At 42.0% G+C, this 14025-nt stretch overlaps 1 protein-coding gene across 3 annotated transcripts in view; it reads left to right on the top strand.

The window, feature by feature from the left end:
- The window catches only part of RPS6KA2 (ribosomal protein S6 kinase A2), a 428828-nt gene that overhangs the window by 345824 nt on the left and 68979 nt on the right, over window positions 1-14025 (top strand). The gene's annotated exons all lie outside the window — the stretch shown is intronic.

The raw sequence follows: 14025 nt of genomic DNA, 5'->3' as shown, positions 1-14025 counted from the left end.
GGGGGAAGAAATGGAGACACATGAGGTGCCTCCATCTCCGCTCACTTCCCCCCAGCAGCCAGTCCCTCCTGCCACCCCGAGACACAATGGGCGTTTTCGCACTGACCTTACTCGGGAGCGACGTCCCTCTTCACCGCGCAGCGTCTGCGCGGATTTCACACTAATTGCTCCGCAGAACTCAGAAGAGCTGCAAAGTCCCGCGGCTTTTGCGTCACAAATGTAAACTGGCTTTTGGAAATGTAAACTGGAACTCTTATGTTCCACCAGTGATGGGGCCTTCTTCCTTTGCAAAGAGCCTTCCTCTGATAGAAGAGGCATATTCCACTGGTGGAAACCTCTTTGCATCAGAGGAAGGCCCCTTTGGGACCATCCCAAAAAATAAAAGTATATTGGCACCTCCTCAGATAGAGCAGGGAGACTAGTCTATTTAAAAATAAAGTATGTAACACTTTTTTCAGTCCAGTGTTTTTTCTTCCTATGTTTCAGTAATGTCAAAGCAATGATCGCTTTGATTAAACGTCCTGCCAGGTACTGTTTGATACTTTGTAAGGTCACTTTGGTGCAGAAGTACTGCCTCATGCTTTTAAGATTTCTTTGTTCAGTTCTCTGAGGCTTGAGGACATGGAAGTGATTGACAGCTACACATCAGGATTCACACAGGAAGCTGAGTGAAGTTTCTGGTGGAAAGAAATAGCACAGGAAGATATGTGTTCACAGAGGGAATGGCAACCTGCAGGCAGGTCAGAACACTGTGTCCTTTGAAAAGAGTACAGCATGACTTGAATAAAAGAGAAAAACTTCAGGCACAACAGAAAACATTTGCTGTAGCCTCAGCTTATATAGTGGTAAGTGTGTCAAAGCAGTATTGGGGAGGCCCAAGTTCAAATCCCTGAGAGCCGGTTTGGTGTAGTGGTTAAGTGTGCGGACTCTTATCTGGGAGAACCGGGTTTGATTCCCCACTCCTCCACTTGCACCTGCTAGCATGGCCTTGGGTCAGCCACAGCTCTGGCAGAGGTTGTCCTTGAAAGGGCAGCAGCTGTGAGAGCCCTCTCCAGCCCCACCCACCTCACAGGGTGTCTGTTGTGGGGGAGGAAGGTAAAGGAGATTGTGAGCCGCTCTGAGACTCTTCGGAGTGGAGGGCAGGATATAAATCCAATATCATCTTCTTCATCTCATCTGTGAAGCTTACCCTGGGCCAGTAATTCTCTTTTAGACTAGTCTACAAGTTTATTATGAGGATCAAATGAAGGACGTAAGCAACTATTCTACCAGTATTTACCTTCCACATTTGTAATGACATTGGGTGTGTTCACATACACTAAATAACACACTCTGCAACTGGATTTTCACTGTGTGAGAACAGCAAAATTCACTTGCAAACAGTGGCCGTGTGAAAGCATCCACTGTTTCCCCCCTTTTCTTTGAGCTCCTTGGATGAACAGCAGAATAGATTTTTTTAATATCTTGCATTCCTTTGTTGCCATTTAGTTATTATGTATGTTATCATTCCATTATTTGATATAACCATCTATTTGGTTTATTGAGCAAACCCATCAAACATTATGTTTTGTAAGGATGCTATTAAAGGTTGCAAACCAAGAAAGGATTTGAAGGCAGCAAGTGTCCATGGAAAATATGAATGAAAAAGATAAAAGATTTCTCCCAATGAGGTTTAACTTATTATTGACTCTGAAATTTCAAAGAAAATGCAAAGAATTGTGAGAAAAGGGAACCCACTGTCATCACAACTACAGAATGTTAATTTTGGTAAAACAGTTGCTGACATCCTTTTAGGTTAATGTAAGCATGAAAAATGAGCTGATCTAGATGTAAAATGTTTCACTTCAGAGCAGCACTAGAAGACATTATTAGAAGGAAGCCTGTTTGCTATAATAATGAGAACATGAGTTATACAATACACATTACTTTTCTTAATTTCATAACTGAAAAGTGGGACCAGCAGCATTAAAACCAATCAGGGCCATGTGACATTTGTGCTGACTAAAGAGAGCTGAATAAAAAAGAACATAGACATGATCCACTTACACAGTGGTTGCCAGGGGGCTTGAAGTCAACCAACACTCATAGAAGCATTAGTTGCAAGAACTGGTAGCCTGACATGAGGATTATGGATGAAAAGTCACACTTTTGGCAAGAGAGTTTACATATTCATTTCTGTGATAAATGAGTTCTGCCAAGCTTAATGCTTCAATAACTCTAGCCCAAGGCTGGACCACTCACTGGGCCAATTAGGCCACCACCTAGGATGCCATCAGTCCAGGGGCAGCAAGGCAGGGATCAATGAATGAGAAAGAGATGTGGCTGCTGCAGGTTTCTCTGCTGCTGGGCAGCTGTCCTGTGTAGAGGGTGATATCTGATGGCCAAAAGCGGTACTACAGCAACCCACCCCGCAGGGCTACTCAGGTGCCTTTCTTTCTGGTGTATGCCAAGGTGCCCTCCTCTCACTTATGTGGCCACAAAGCAATCCCGAGTTCAGGCCTCAGGAGATGGTATCAAAGACCTGGATGAATTCTCACTGGGCGTTTTCGCACTCACCTTAATCAGCAGCGACGCCCCTCTTCAACGCGCAGGATCTGCGCGGATTTCGCACTAATTGCCGCGGAGCACCCGGAAGAGCTGGAAAGTCCCGGCGCTTTTGCGGCGCAAACGGAAACTGGTTTTTGGCGGTTTCCGTTTGCGCCGCAAAAGCGCCGGGACTTTCCGGCTCTTCCGGGTGCTCCGCGGCAATTAGTGAGAAATCCGCGCAGATCCTGCACGGTGAAGAGGGGGTCGCTGCTGATTAAGGTGAGTGTGAAAACGCCCTCTGAATGGTTTCTGGCTGGAGCCTCCAGTTCATCAGCTGGAGAAGAATGATTTCCAGAGGGGCACCAGAGTTTCCCGCAGAGACTTCAGGGTTCTTCTAACACTCATTTGTTAAGATTGACATCTTTCATGTCAATTTATGGAACTGACATGAAATATGGCAATATTGGCAGAGAGAAGGGCACTGCTGGCACATGATCCAGATCAGACAGGGGATTGATGCTGGCCAGGAACACTGAGGTTTTGGAGGGCCTGGGTCCATCAGTGGGGGGGGAGGGTTGGTGGGGGGGGAGGTTAACAGTCCAGGGGCTGCTCATGGACTGTTGGGGAGGAGCCATGTGGCCATCAGCACCTTCTTTCTGCTTCAGCCGGGACTTTACACTTCCCACTGCTCTGCCTCTAGCATGTCTGCAAGGCGGACGGAGGGGTGGGGACTCCCAAGATGCTGTCTTCCTCTGGCCCAAAGTCCCTGTGGGATATGCTGCACCCACTGGCCACCTTTAGCAGTGAGGAGGCAGGCACTGAGCTCAAGCCTGGCTTAGACTTCCAACTCCTTCGCAGCATTGCTGACAAGGTAGACTCCACTACCCACTGCAGTTCCGGGGCCTATGGGGATGGCTTTCTGGGGGTGGAAAGTGGGGGCAAGCTGAGCTTTGCCTCCAAGTTGCTTCTTGTGTGGGCTTTGTCATGCCTCCCCCAATCTCTTCTTCTCTGTGCCTACCTGAACCATAGCTCATTCTAACTAGGAGTGATTGTTGAAGGAGCCTGTTCACAAGAATGAGGCTACTGTTTTACTACAATGAATGTGTCTGTGTCACAGTTTGTTAACTATCCTTCAGAGTTGAGAAAAGGTGTGTACATGAGCCAGGCCAGCTCACTTGACTTGGAAAGACATCCCTGCCGGTTTAAAAATGCAACAGGCTCCCCAACAACCTGTGTACATCTACAGGAGAGCCATGGAAGCACATGGCCTCCTTCTTTGCCTCTTGTGCAGTTGCACAGCTCCAAGTGGACACTGTGTCAAGCATGAGATTTCAAAATAACCAGTCCTTGGATTTTTGAAACAAAGTTTGGTTTATTGATAATCCATGTGGCTCAGTTGAGCTAGGTATTGGAACTGATACAGTATAACAGTGAGATGCATACTTAAAGATGGCACATCAAAGACTTCTCTAAACAATTCTACATTCTCTAAACAATTCTACATTCATGTATGAAACTTCACACTGTAACTTTCTTATCTCTATTATGGCTGGCGCTTCCTGGGTCCAAGCCTGGCTGGCCTGGGAATTGGTCCCAGGAGGTTTTATCTTCAAAGAGTACATTCCTGCATTTGTTAGTAAAAGCGAAAGAGTTCTCTACTTTGATGTGCCTGAGTTTTAGTCATGGTTAGTAACATTTCTATATTTTGATAGCTATCACCAGAAAGAAATAAACAATGCTTGACACACTCTGCCCCTGGCCCATTGCTCTCACTTGGGTCTGCTGCTGCTACTCCTGCTGCCACCACTCCTAATTGCTGGCTCATGAGAGGTGCAAGTAATTAGCCTTGCCTAGGGTGCCAAACAGTATAGGTGCAGCCCTGCTAAGTAGACTCACAACAGAAATTTACGTGTTAATTCTCTTGGCAAAGATAAAGATATCAAAATATATTGGAAGTCAGTCTTTGAAGTAGGTTTGCCAGGCAGCCCTGCCTGGCAAACAGATGATAGTAGAGGTAGGACTTACAGTTGGGAGGGGAAGAGATCTATATCCCTGGCACAATATTGTTATTTCTGGAGACATCACAGCTTAGTGACATCATCACACCACAGCATGGTACAGTAGTTAAGAGTGGCAGACTCTAATCTGGAGAACTGGGTTTGATTCCCGACTCCTCCCATGAGGCCAGATTAACAAATAGGCCGAGTAGGCACCGGCATATGGGTCCCCATGCCTTTAGGGGCCCTGGGCCAGTTCCCCCCCATCTCCCCCCTGCTTGCAGCCCTCCCAGATTGCAAGTGCAGCCATCAACTGAGCTGCACTTTGTGAGGGGGGCCTTGAGAGTTCGACTGCCTAGGGGCCTCCACTGGGTTTAATCCGGTGCTGGGTGACCTTAGGCCTCTCACAGTTCTCTCAGTACTCTCTTGGCTGCACTTACCTCTAAGGTGTCTGTTGTGGGGACAGAAAGGGAACATGATTGAAAGCCACTTTGGGACTTCTTAGGGCAGAGAAAAGAGGGGTATTAAACCCAATTCTTCTTAGTTTTGGGCAAATGCTAGAGCATCGTCTGACATGATGTCACATTTGGGTTGTGCTAGAAGCAACATTATCACACTGGGGATGTTGATCCCCTTCTCCACCATTTCTCCCTGGAATTTCCTCTTGCTGCAAGCTGAGCAATGACAGGCAATAGCAGCAGGGACAAGAGGTCTTCCTTCATCAGTTGGCCACCCTACTTTGCAGCCATGCTATCTTCTGTGTGTTTCTTTGTTTTTTCACAATTATATGGATAGAAGTTCTAACATTGTGATATTATAGGCTACAGCCTCTGTGATCACTAAAGGGGAGCAACTAGCAGTGTAAATATGTTCACATTTTCAAGACTGGAGACAATGTGGAAAACACTAGACAATTCTTCCTCCTAACTTGTCTTTTGGTGTTCCATCTACTTCAACTCTTCCAGAAGACTCAGGAGCTTTGTTTCCTTCCCAGATGTCTTCAGTGCCAACCCTTAAACTACCAATTTCAGAATAATAGAGCAGCTGCTTAATAATTTGAAGGAGACCAAATAATAATAATAATAAGATGATGATATTGGATTTATATCCCGCCCTCCACTCCAAAGAGTCTCAGAGCGGCTCACAATCTCCTTTACCTTCCTCCCCCACAACAGACACCCTGTGAGGTGGGTGGGGCTGGAGAGGGCTCTCACAGCAGCTGCCCTTTCAAGGACAACCTCTGCCAGAGCTATGGCTGACCCAAGGCCATTCTAGCAGGTGCAAGTGGAGGAGTGGGGAATCAAACCCGGTTCTCCCAGATAAGAGTCCGCACACTTAACCACTACACCAAACTGGCTCTCCAAGGGCTACTTATTTTCCTTTTATCTTTCCTTCTCTTTTCCCACTAATTCAGCTGCCTGTAAACCAAGCCTCCCGAGTTTCCTAGCAACAGTATGTTATGGATTATGAGATTTCATCTCTCTAATGAATTGTAGCTGTATCAGAAACAGACATACTTTTCCTCTTGTCCTCTGGAATGGATCAGATATTAAGAAGCATATGGCCATGAAGATTTGGAATGATAGAAAAACTCAACAGAAGGCAGAGTGGAAAAATGTGTAGGCTTCACTGACAGTGCAATCCTAAATAGAGTGATACCTTCTAAATCCAATGAAGTCAATGAGCTTAGAATGGTGTAACTTTACTCCGGTCAGGACTATCAGTTTAAGACTGGAAATCCAAGGAAAATCTTCAAAGAAGCTGGAGGGAGGGACAGGGGAATAGTTACTTGGTGACAAGAGGGTGACAGCTAAAGCACTCTCCGAACTACTTGCTGAGAGAATTAGTGGCAAAGGTGATGAGTTTGTCAAGGGAAAAAAAAGGAGATTGGAAAGGACAGACCTAATAAGTCTCACCTGGAAGACAAGAAATTGCTCTGAGAGATATGCTCTGTGAGTCCTCACAGCTCTGTTTTGTGGATAAAATAGAGGAGGGAAGCACCATGTATGCCATCCTGAGTTCCTTGGAGGACAGGTGGAATGAAATGGGAACACATAGCTAACACTAATATAAAAAAATAAAATAAAATTGGAGATCTCATGTTTCATAATGACTGAGCAGAAAAACATAATAGCATTGGCAGGCAAGCTGTTTTGTGTGCTGCTAATGTAGATTCAGGCTGGTATGATGGAAGGCAAGTAAATATTCCCTAAGGAGTGATAATTTCCTGCCTCTTATTTCTGAGTGTTTTGAGGGACACATGACAAGTTTACACATTTGTCATGTGTCCCTCACTTCATCCTTGACAACAGCTATGTTTATTTTGTACTCAAAATCTGTATCCAAATACAAAATATCAACTAGGGATGGGCACAAACCGGGAAAATGGAACCGCAATCAGTTGTAGGACCTCAGGGTTACTTCAGATGTTGTATTTATGAAATACATAAGTGGTTTACCCATGCCAGACTGTGGAAAGAGTTAAAATACATTATGACTTTAAAGAAAATATAATGGATTTTTAAAAGTTAGGGAAACACACCAACTTGCTAGTGGAGCAGGCAGAAAGTGCCTTCTATTTAGAAGGTTCCAGCTTCAGTCCTTACATCTCTAATTAAAAAGGGTCTCATCTACTATGGCTGAGCTTAAGACCATGTCAATAATTGTATAGTAGTGGGTTAGGAGCAGTGGTGGGATTCAAATAAATTAACAACAGGTTCTATGTCTTAATGACCATTTTAACTATACCAAAAGATATACCGAAAGGCAGTTTAATAATTCACGCATTAAATACTGCAATAAGAACAGTAAAAGAGGTAAAGACAACTAGATTATGTTTAAAGAAAGATTTATAATATTAAATACCTGACCGTTACTGAAGATATTTCCATATTGCTGTTTGATTGGCATCCTCACTTGCAATTTTCTTTGCTTTTATCCGAGCATCATCAGCTGTGTGATTTACCCTTAACCATCTTTGCACTGTAGGAGTAGGATTCCATTCCTTTAGCGGTAGGCCGATTAGACTGATAATCATTATGTTTGATATATTGGAAACAGTTAGCCGACTTCTCTTCTCAGAACATATAATGTTCATCTTTGGAAAACCCCTTTCTGCACATTTAACACCAGCACATAAAGGAGAATAATTTCTAAACCTTCCAGCCTCTTTAAACCAAGTTCTATCAGCTGATGCTACACTTGTATTTTATTTTAGCCATGGAAAGTGCAGTCATAAACTACCCAATGAAGATTCTTTGATGCAGATAATTATAATTTAAGATTCAGGTCCAATGTCTTAGAATCATAAAATCTGCTCTTTACAAGCCAAGATGATAAGAAAAGCTATAAGCTGTCCCCAGGGCTTTTTATTTGAGCAAGAATGCAAAGGAACGCAGTCCCAGGTGGCTTGGCATCAAAGGGTATGGTCTAATATGCAACTGAGTTCCTGCTGGCCTTTTCTACAAAAAGCCCTGTGTGAACCAACGGTGTCGTCAGGGGTGTGGCCTAATATGCAAATGAGCTCCTGCTAGGCTTTTTCTACAAGAAAGGCCCTGGCAATCCCTAAGGACTCAACAGCAAATACTTTGAAACCTGGACAACTAGATACTTGGAGTGCCTTTAGTCCTTCTCCCATTTCCATAACCTTCTGATACATCCTCTGTGGGGTTTGTGAATTGTACTAGCGGCATATCATTCTTTTATAGTGATCATCTGTGCTGCAAGAAAAAGGGGCTATGTATCCAACAACCAAAGTAGATGGAAATTAAATCTAAGTCAAAGACTTAGAAAATTCCTTCTGAATCTCTTAAAGCACCTCTTGCATAGAACTACAGAGGCAGTGATGTTCATTGCTGCAGGAGATAGATCCAAGTGGGCAGCCATGTTGGTCTGAAGCAACAGATCAAAATTAAGAGTCCAGTGGCACTCTTATTGCAGCACAAGAACAGCTAAGCACAACTTCATCTACCCAATCCAAGCCACGGGAGCATTTTGCTTTGCAGTTTCTGACACCAGCAAAATTAAAAACTCATAAGAGTCTCATACATATTTAGGACCTGTTCAAACAAGGTGCAGAAGGCTGTCCCAGGAGGAACCATTTTGGTGTCCACCTTCAAACCTACCACAAGCAACCCTTCTCAGCCAGACCCACTCTGGGTGCTTCCTGGAGATTTATTAACCCATTCAAAGCACAGAAAAGCCTCCAAGCCTGCACAGGTATATCAAGGTTAACCTCCCAGAACCCTCCCCCATGCCCCATTTTCAGAAGCTGCTGAAGGCAAAATCTAAGGAAATGAACCATGTCACTACCCAGCCCCCCTGTATAGCCTTTGACCCCAAGTAATTTCCTTCCCCTGCATGTGAATTAATAGAAAACAGACCCGAGTGACCTATTGCATTAATGGGGGTGGGGGGGGAGAGGTCAGATTAGCAGAGACCTGTGCATGCACAAATAGCTCCCCTAGGAGAAATCAGGCAGCAAAGGTCAGGCAATCCCTGCCCCCCCCCCCCCCAGCTACAAGTTTTCCCTACTCATGACCTTGGTTGGAAGGGCCAGAGATCCCCCTGCAGAGGTCCTGCTCCAAAAGAAAAGTGGACTGGGGGAAAAAGTAGACTTATTCTCAATGACAGCATCTCAACACAGTCCATTCTTTTTTTTTTTTTTTTTAATTTCATAATTTTATTTTATTATAAATCCAATCACAAGTAACCACTTAACAACACCAAAGAAAGAAAAAAAAAACATAAAAAAGCACAAGATTACCCAAATAGCGAGTGATTGAGAGATATTCCGGTAAGCGGCGGAGCAAAGCGGCGGCGTTTTCAGCCGACAGCTGAGACCCGCGGAATTTCTACCTCCTAGGGGGACCAAACAGGTCCGTACTACTCCGTGGTGGAGTTTAGTACTTAGGAGGGGCGAGGGGAAAGGGGTGAGTCTGCCTAGCTCACCAGAATTCGCCCTCAATCCTTTATTTCCCGGAGGCAGAGGCGTCTTCGGATGTTCCAGCTCCAGCCACCGGAGCACAGGGGGTGGTGAGGTGAAGACGGCAATAGGCAACTCTTCTAACTAGTTTTCCTTTGTCTGGACACTTGATATTACGCTGTTTCCCGCTATTTTTTTTTTGTTTTGTTTTTTGCATTCTTTTTTTTGGTTATTGCTGAGAAAGGCCCCCCCCCCCGACTGAGGGTGGGGACGGAAGCGGAAGCTTTGAGAGCGGTATTGGCAGCGCAGCGGACCGCAGCGGCTCAGTGAAATCTTCCTTATTTTTCTGCGGTTATCTGAGAGTTTGGGCTTGTGGAATGGTTATCAATATAGACAACCCTATAAATACCAAAGTCTGAAGAATGTGACTAACAGCATCGGCGGTTAAATGAGTTACTGTATGAGAGGCTTCAGTTCTGACGGTGGCTGGGAAGCTTGACGGACGGTCGGATAGAGGAAGAAGCCAAAGCAAAGCTGAAGTGGACGGTGAGAAGGGCGGCTGGATGGAAGGGGTCTGATTGTCTCCCAAATATCTGTGACTGATACTTAAAGAATTTTGAGAGACACTCTTGGATGCTGGCGCAATAGTGTTAGGATCATTAACTGACATTACAAAGAGGTGGATGGTGGGACGACGTGCTAGCTGACTGTGGGGGAAGTGAAGATACTGATTTGAAGATTAGAAGATTAGAAGACACGGAGGGGATTTAAAAGAACTGCAAGGAATGATAAGAGAAGTTTTTTGGGAGTAATTACATAGACTGAAAACTCAAGCTAAAATCTGATTGTTAACTGTCTTTGCTATGGTTGGTGCTCTGTGGTAGCTGTTAGAGGGGTTTTTTTAGGTTGTTTGGTGGTTTGTTTGTTGGTTTGTTTTCCTCCCTTCCTTTCCTCTGCTCGTGGGGTGTGTTTATATTGTTGAGGAACATATATAGGGATTTAATCTGAATTATTATTATGTCTCAGCAAGGGAAATTTAGGGCGTCGCCCGGATATCCTAAAACTGTGGCGGCGTCCATTTCTCAAGATGGTATGAAAGAAATGCAGTCTAATTTTATGGAAGCGTTAAATGAAATGAGGGATACATTATCTAAGCAGATAGAGGGCCTAGCGGTCAAATTGGAAAGCTTAGATAGTAAGTTTAGAGATACTAAGAAAGACCTGACGGAAGTAGTTAAAATTACTAAATCTATAGAGTGTAAACTAAAATTGACTGAAACTAAAGTTGATGAGATAGAACAAAAACAGGTTCAACAGAACGATAAAATAGCACAAATGGAGATGGATCGTGCTGATTATATCCTTAGATTTCTTAATGTACCTGAGCAAAAAAATGAATCTTTATTAAGAGTAATGGCAGATGCCTTAATGGATGTATTGGGATTGGAAAGTGAGGAAATAGGAAAAGAAATTGATGCTATCTACAGGGTTAATACCTTATATGCTAAAAAGAACGAACTCCCTCGGGAGGTGCATATCAAATTTCTACGTAAGGTAATGAGGCAGAAGGTGTGGACGGAGTCTAGAGAAAAACAATTAATGATTGGAGCTAATAGAATTAAGATTCTGAAAGAGGTTCCATGGTCAATAAGAAATAGAAGAAAAGAATATTTTAAGTTAGCAGAGAAACTCCAGGAGAAAGGTATAATGTATAAATGGTTAACCCCAGAAGGTATGTTATTTACATATGCGAATTCCAGATATAGGATTGATTCGGTGTTTAAATTAGATGATTTTATGAGGTCCCATGCAAGAAATTGGCAGAGAAAGGAGAAGCTGAAGAAGACTGACCAAGTGGGAGATAGATCACCACAGAGGTTAAGTGAACAAGAGGAGGGGGAGGCATCACAAGGCGAAGAAAGTTCATATAGAGAAACTAGGCTACAGAAAAAAAAGAAAGCCCAGGTGACTGATTAATAAACATAATTAATGATGATGGATAAATTGAAGATTGTTTCAATAAACATTAATGGGATGAATTCGCCTCAGAAAAGGAAACGTGTCTTTCTCCAACTTAAAAAGTTAAGGGCAGATATTATCTGCCTACAGGAAACTCATATAAAAAAAAAGGATGAACATCTTTTAGTTAATAAAGGCTTAGGGACGGCTATAATAACTTCAGAAGAAAGAAAGAAAAAGAGAGGATTAGTGACATATATTAGAGGAGATATTCCGGCTAAGCTGATTTTTGAAGCCAATGATGCGCGATTCCAAGGAATAGAAATTCTGAAAGACCGACAGAAAATTCTTTTAGTTAATGTTTATGCCCCTAATGCTAACCAACGACCCTTTTACAAGGATTTATGTGCTAAGGTGACCAATTATAAATATGAAAATTTTTGTGTGATAGGGGACTTTAATGCAGTGACGGTCTCTGATTTTGACAGAACGGATAGATTGAAAAACCAAAAGAAAAGGAATAAGGCTACGGGAAGTAATGTTTTACCAGAGACTTTTATGGAATTGGCGGAAGAATTAGCTTTGGTGGATGTATGGCGTACATTGAATCCAAGTAGTAGAGACTATACTTTTTTCTCTAGCCGACATCAATCATGGTCAAGGATCGACATGATGTGGATATCGATTACCTTGATGAAATTAGTACAAGAGGCAGATATTCTGCCATCAACTATAGCGGATCATTGCCCTATTTCTTTAGTATTAAGGTATAAGAAAAGGATCTCAAGTTGGAGAATGTGCCCTGGTTTAATTAAAAATAAGAAATTTGTAGAATATATAAACAAGGAGATGACTTTTTTCTTTCAGTCTAATTTACAAAAGGATACATCATTGGCAATAGTATGGGAAACAAGCAAGGCATATTTTAGAGGTTTAGTTATTAATTTCATGGCAAATAAGAGGAGAGAAGACTCTAAAAAGTCGGCTGAATTAACAGACTTAATAAAACAAAAAGAAGACCTTTTAAAAACAAATCCCCACCAAAAAGAAATTAAAAAAGAAATTAGGATTCTACAGCACAAGCTACATGTGATAGCATTAGAGGAAATGGATAGGAAAATAGCTTATTCTAAACAGTATTATTTTGACCACGCAAATAAATCTGGGAAGTGGTTAGCATATAAAATAAGGAAAGAAAGGGGAAAAAAAATTATAAAGGTATTGAAAGATAAGGACGGGACGTATAAGTCACGAACCGAAGATTTAAAGATAATCATAAAAGATTTTTATACAAATTTGTATAGAAAGAATGAGATAACGAAAGAAATACAAGATGATTATTTGGTCAATAAATTAGGGGTAAAGTTAACAGAAGATAAGAAAAAGATATTAAATGACCCGATTACAATGTTTGAGATAGAAGAAGCTTGGTCAAAATTAAAGAAAAATAAAGCGGCGGGCCCTGACGGTATACCTGCGGAGTACTACATCACTTTTAAGGATAATTTGATTAATCATTTTAAAAACTTGATTGAAGAAGTTTGGTACTCCGCAGGCATACCTGACTCGTGGAGATATAGTAACATTAGTCTTATTCCCAAAGCTGGTGGGGATTTGGAAGATATTAGATCTTATCGCCCTATATCGTTATTAAACGTCGATTATAAAATTTATTCACTTATTCTTGCCAATAGATTAAAAAGAATATTAACAACATTAATACATACGGACCAAACAGGTTTTTTACCTAAAAGATTTATGCGAACTAATATCCGTATACTCACCAATGCCTTAGAATATTATGAAAGTAACTCGGATAAGCGAGTCGCTTTTTTATTTATAGATGCAGAAAAAGCATTCGATAATCTCGATTGGAATTTTATGTTTGGAGTTCTTCAAAAAATGGATTTTGGTGGGGAGTTTATTAAAAATATACAGGCAATTTATGATAGGCAAATTGCCAAGGTAATCGTTAATGGGGAACAAACGGATGAGATTGTTTTAGCAAAGGGTACCAGACAGGGCTGCCCGCTCTCACCTTTATTATTTATTTTATCGTTAGAACTTCTAAATAATGCAATACGTATAAATAAAAAAATAACCGGCTTGAGGATAAGAGGAGAAGAATATAAAATTCTATCTTATGCGGATGATATAGTATTAATTTTACAAGACCCCTTGGAAGCAATAGAAGAGGTTTTAAAAGAGTTAATTGACTACGGTGAATCAGCTGGCTTAAGGGTCAATAAACAAAAAACCAAAATTTTGACGAAAAATATGACTCAACAGGAAACGCAAGAAATGGAAAGGAAGTCGGGCTTTAAGGCTGAGAAAAAAATTAAATATCTAGGCATAACAGTAACTAATAGGTGTAGTACGATTTATGAAAATAACTATATTCCCTTACTTAAGGAGACGGAGTTAATGATAAAAAAGTGGAACAATTTAGGTTTATCTCTAATGGGTAGGGCAGCATTAATTAAAATGAGTTTACTGCCTAAGGTTTTATTTCTTTTACAGATGGTTACGTTTGCGGCGTTGAAACCTTTTTTTGTTAAACTTAATCAGTTATATAGACTATTTATTTGGCAGGGGAAAAAACCCAGAATCAAGTGGAAA

This window comes from Heteronotia binoei, chromosome 1, assembly GCF_032191835.1.
Source record: "Heteronotia binoei isolate CCM8104 ecotype False Entrance Well chromosome 1, APGP_CSIRO_Hbin_v1, whole genome shotgun sequence".
Lineage (NCBI taxonomy): Eukaryota > Metazoa > Chordata > Lepidosauria > Squamata > Gekkonidae > Heteronotia > Heteronotia binoei.
Note: the sequence above shows the minus strand (reverse complement) of the source record. Positions and strands in the feature narration are given on the sequence as shown.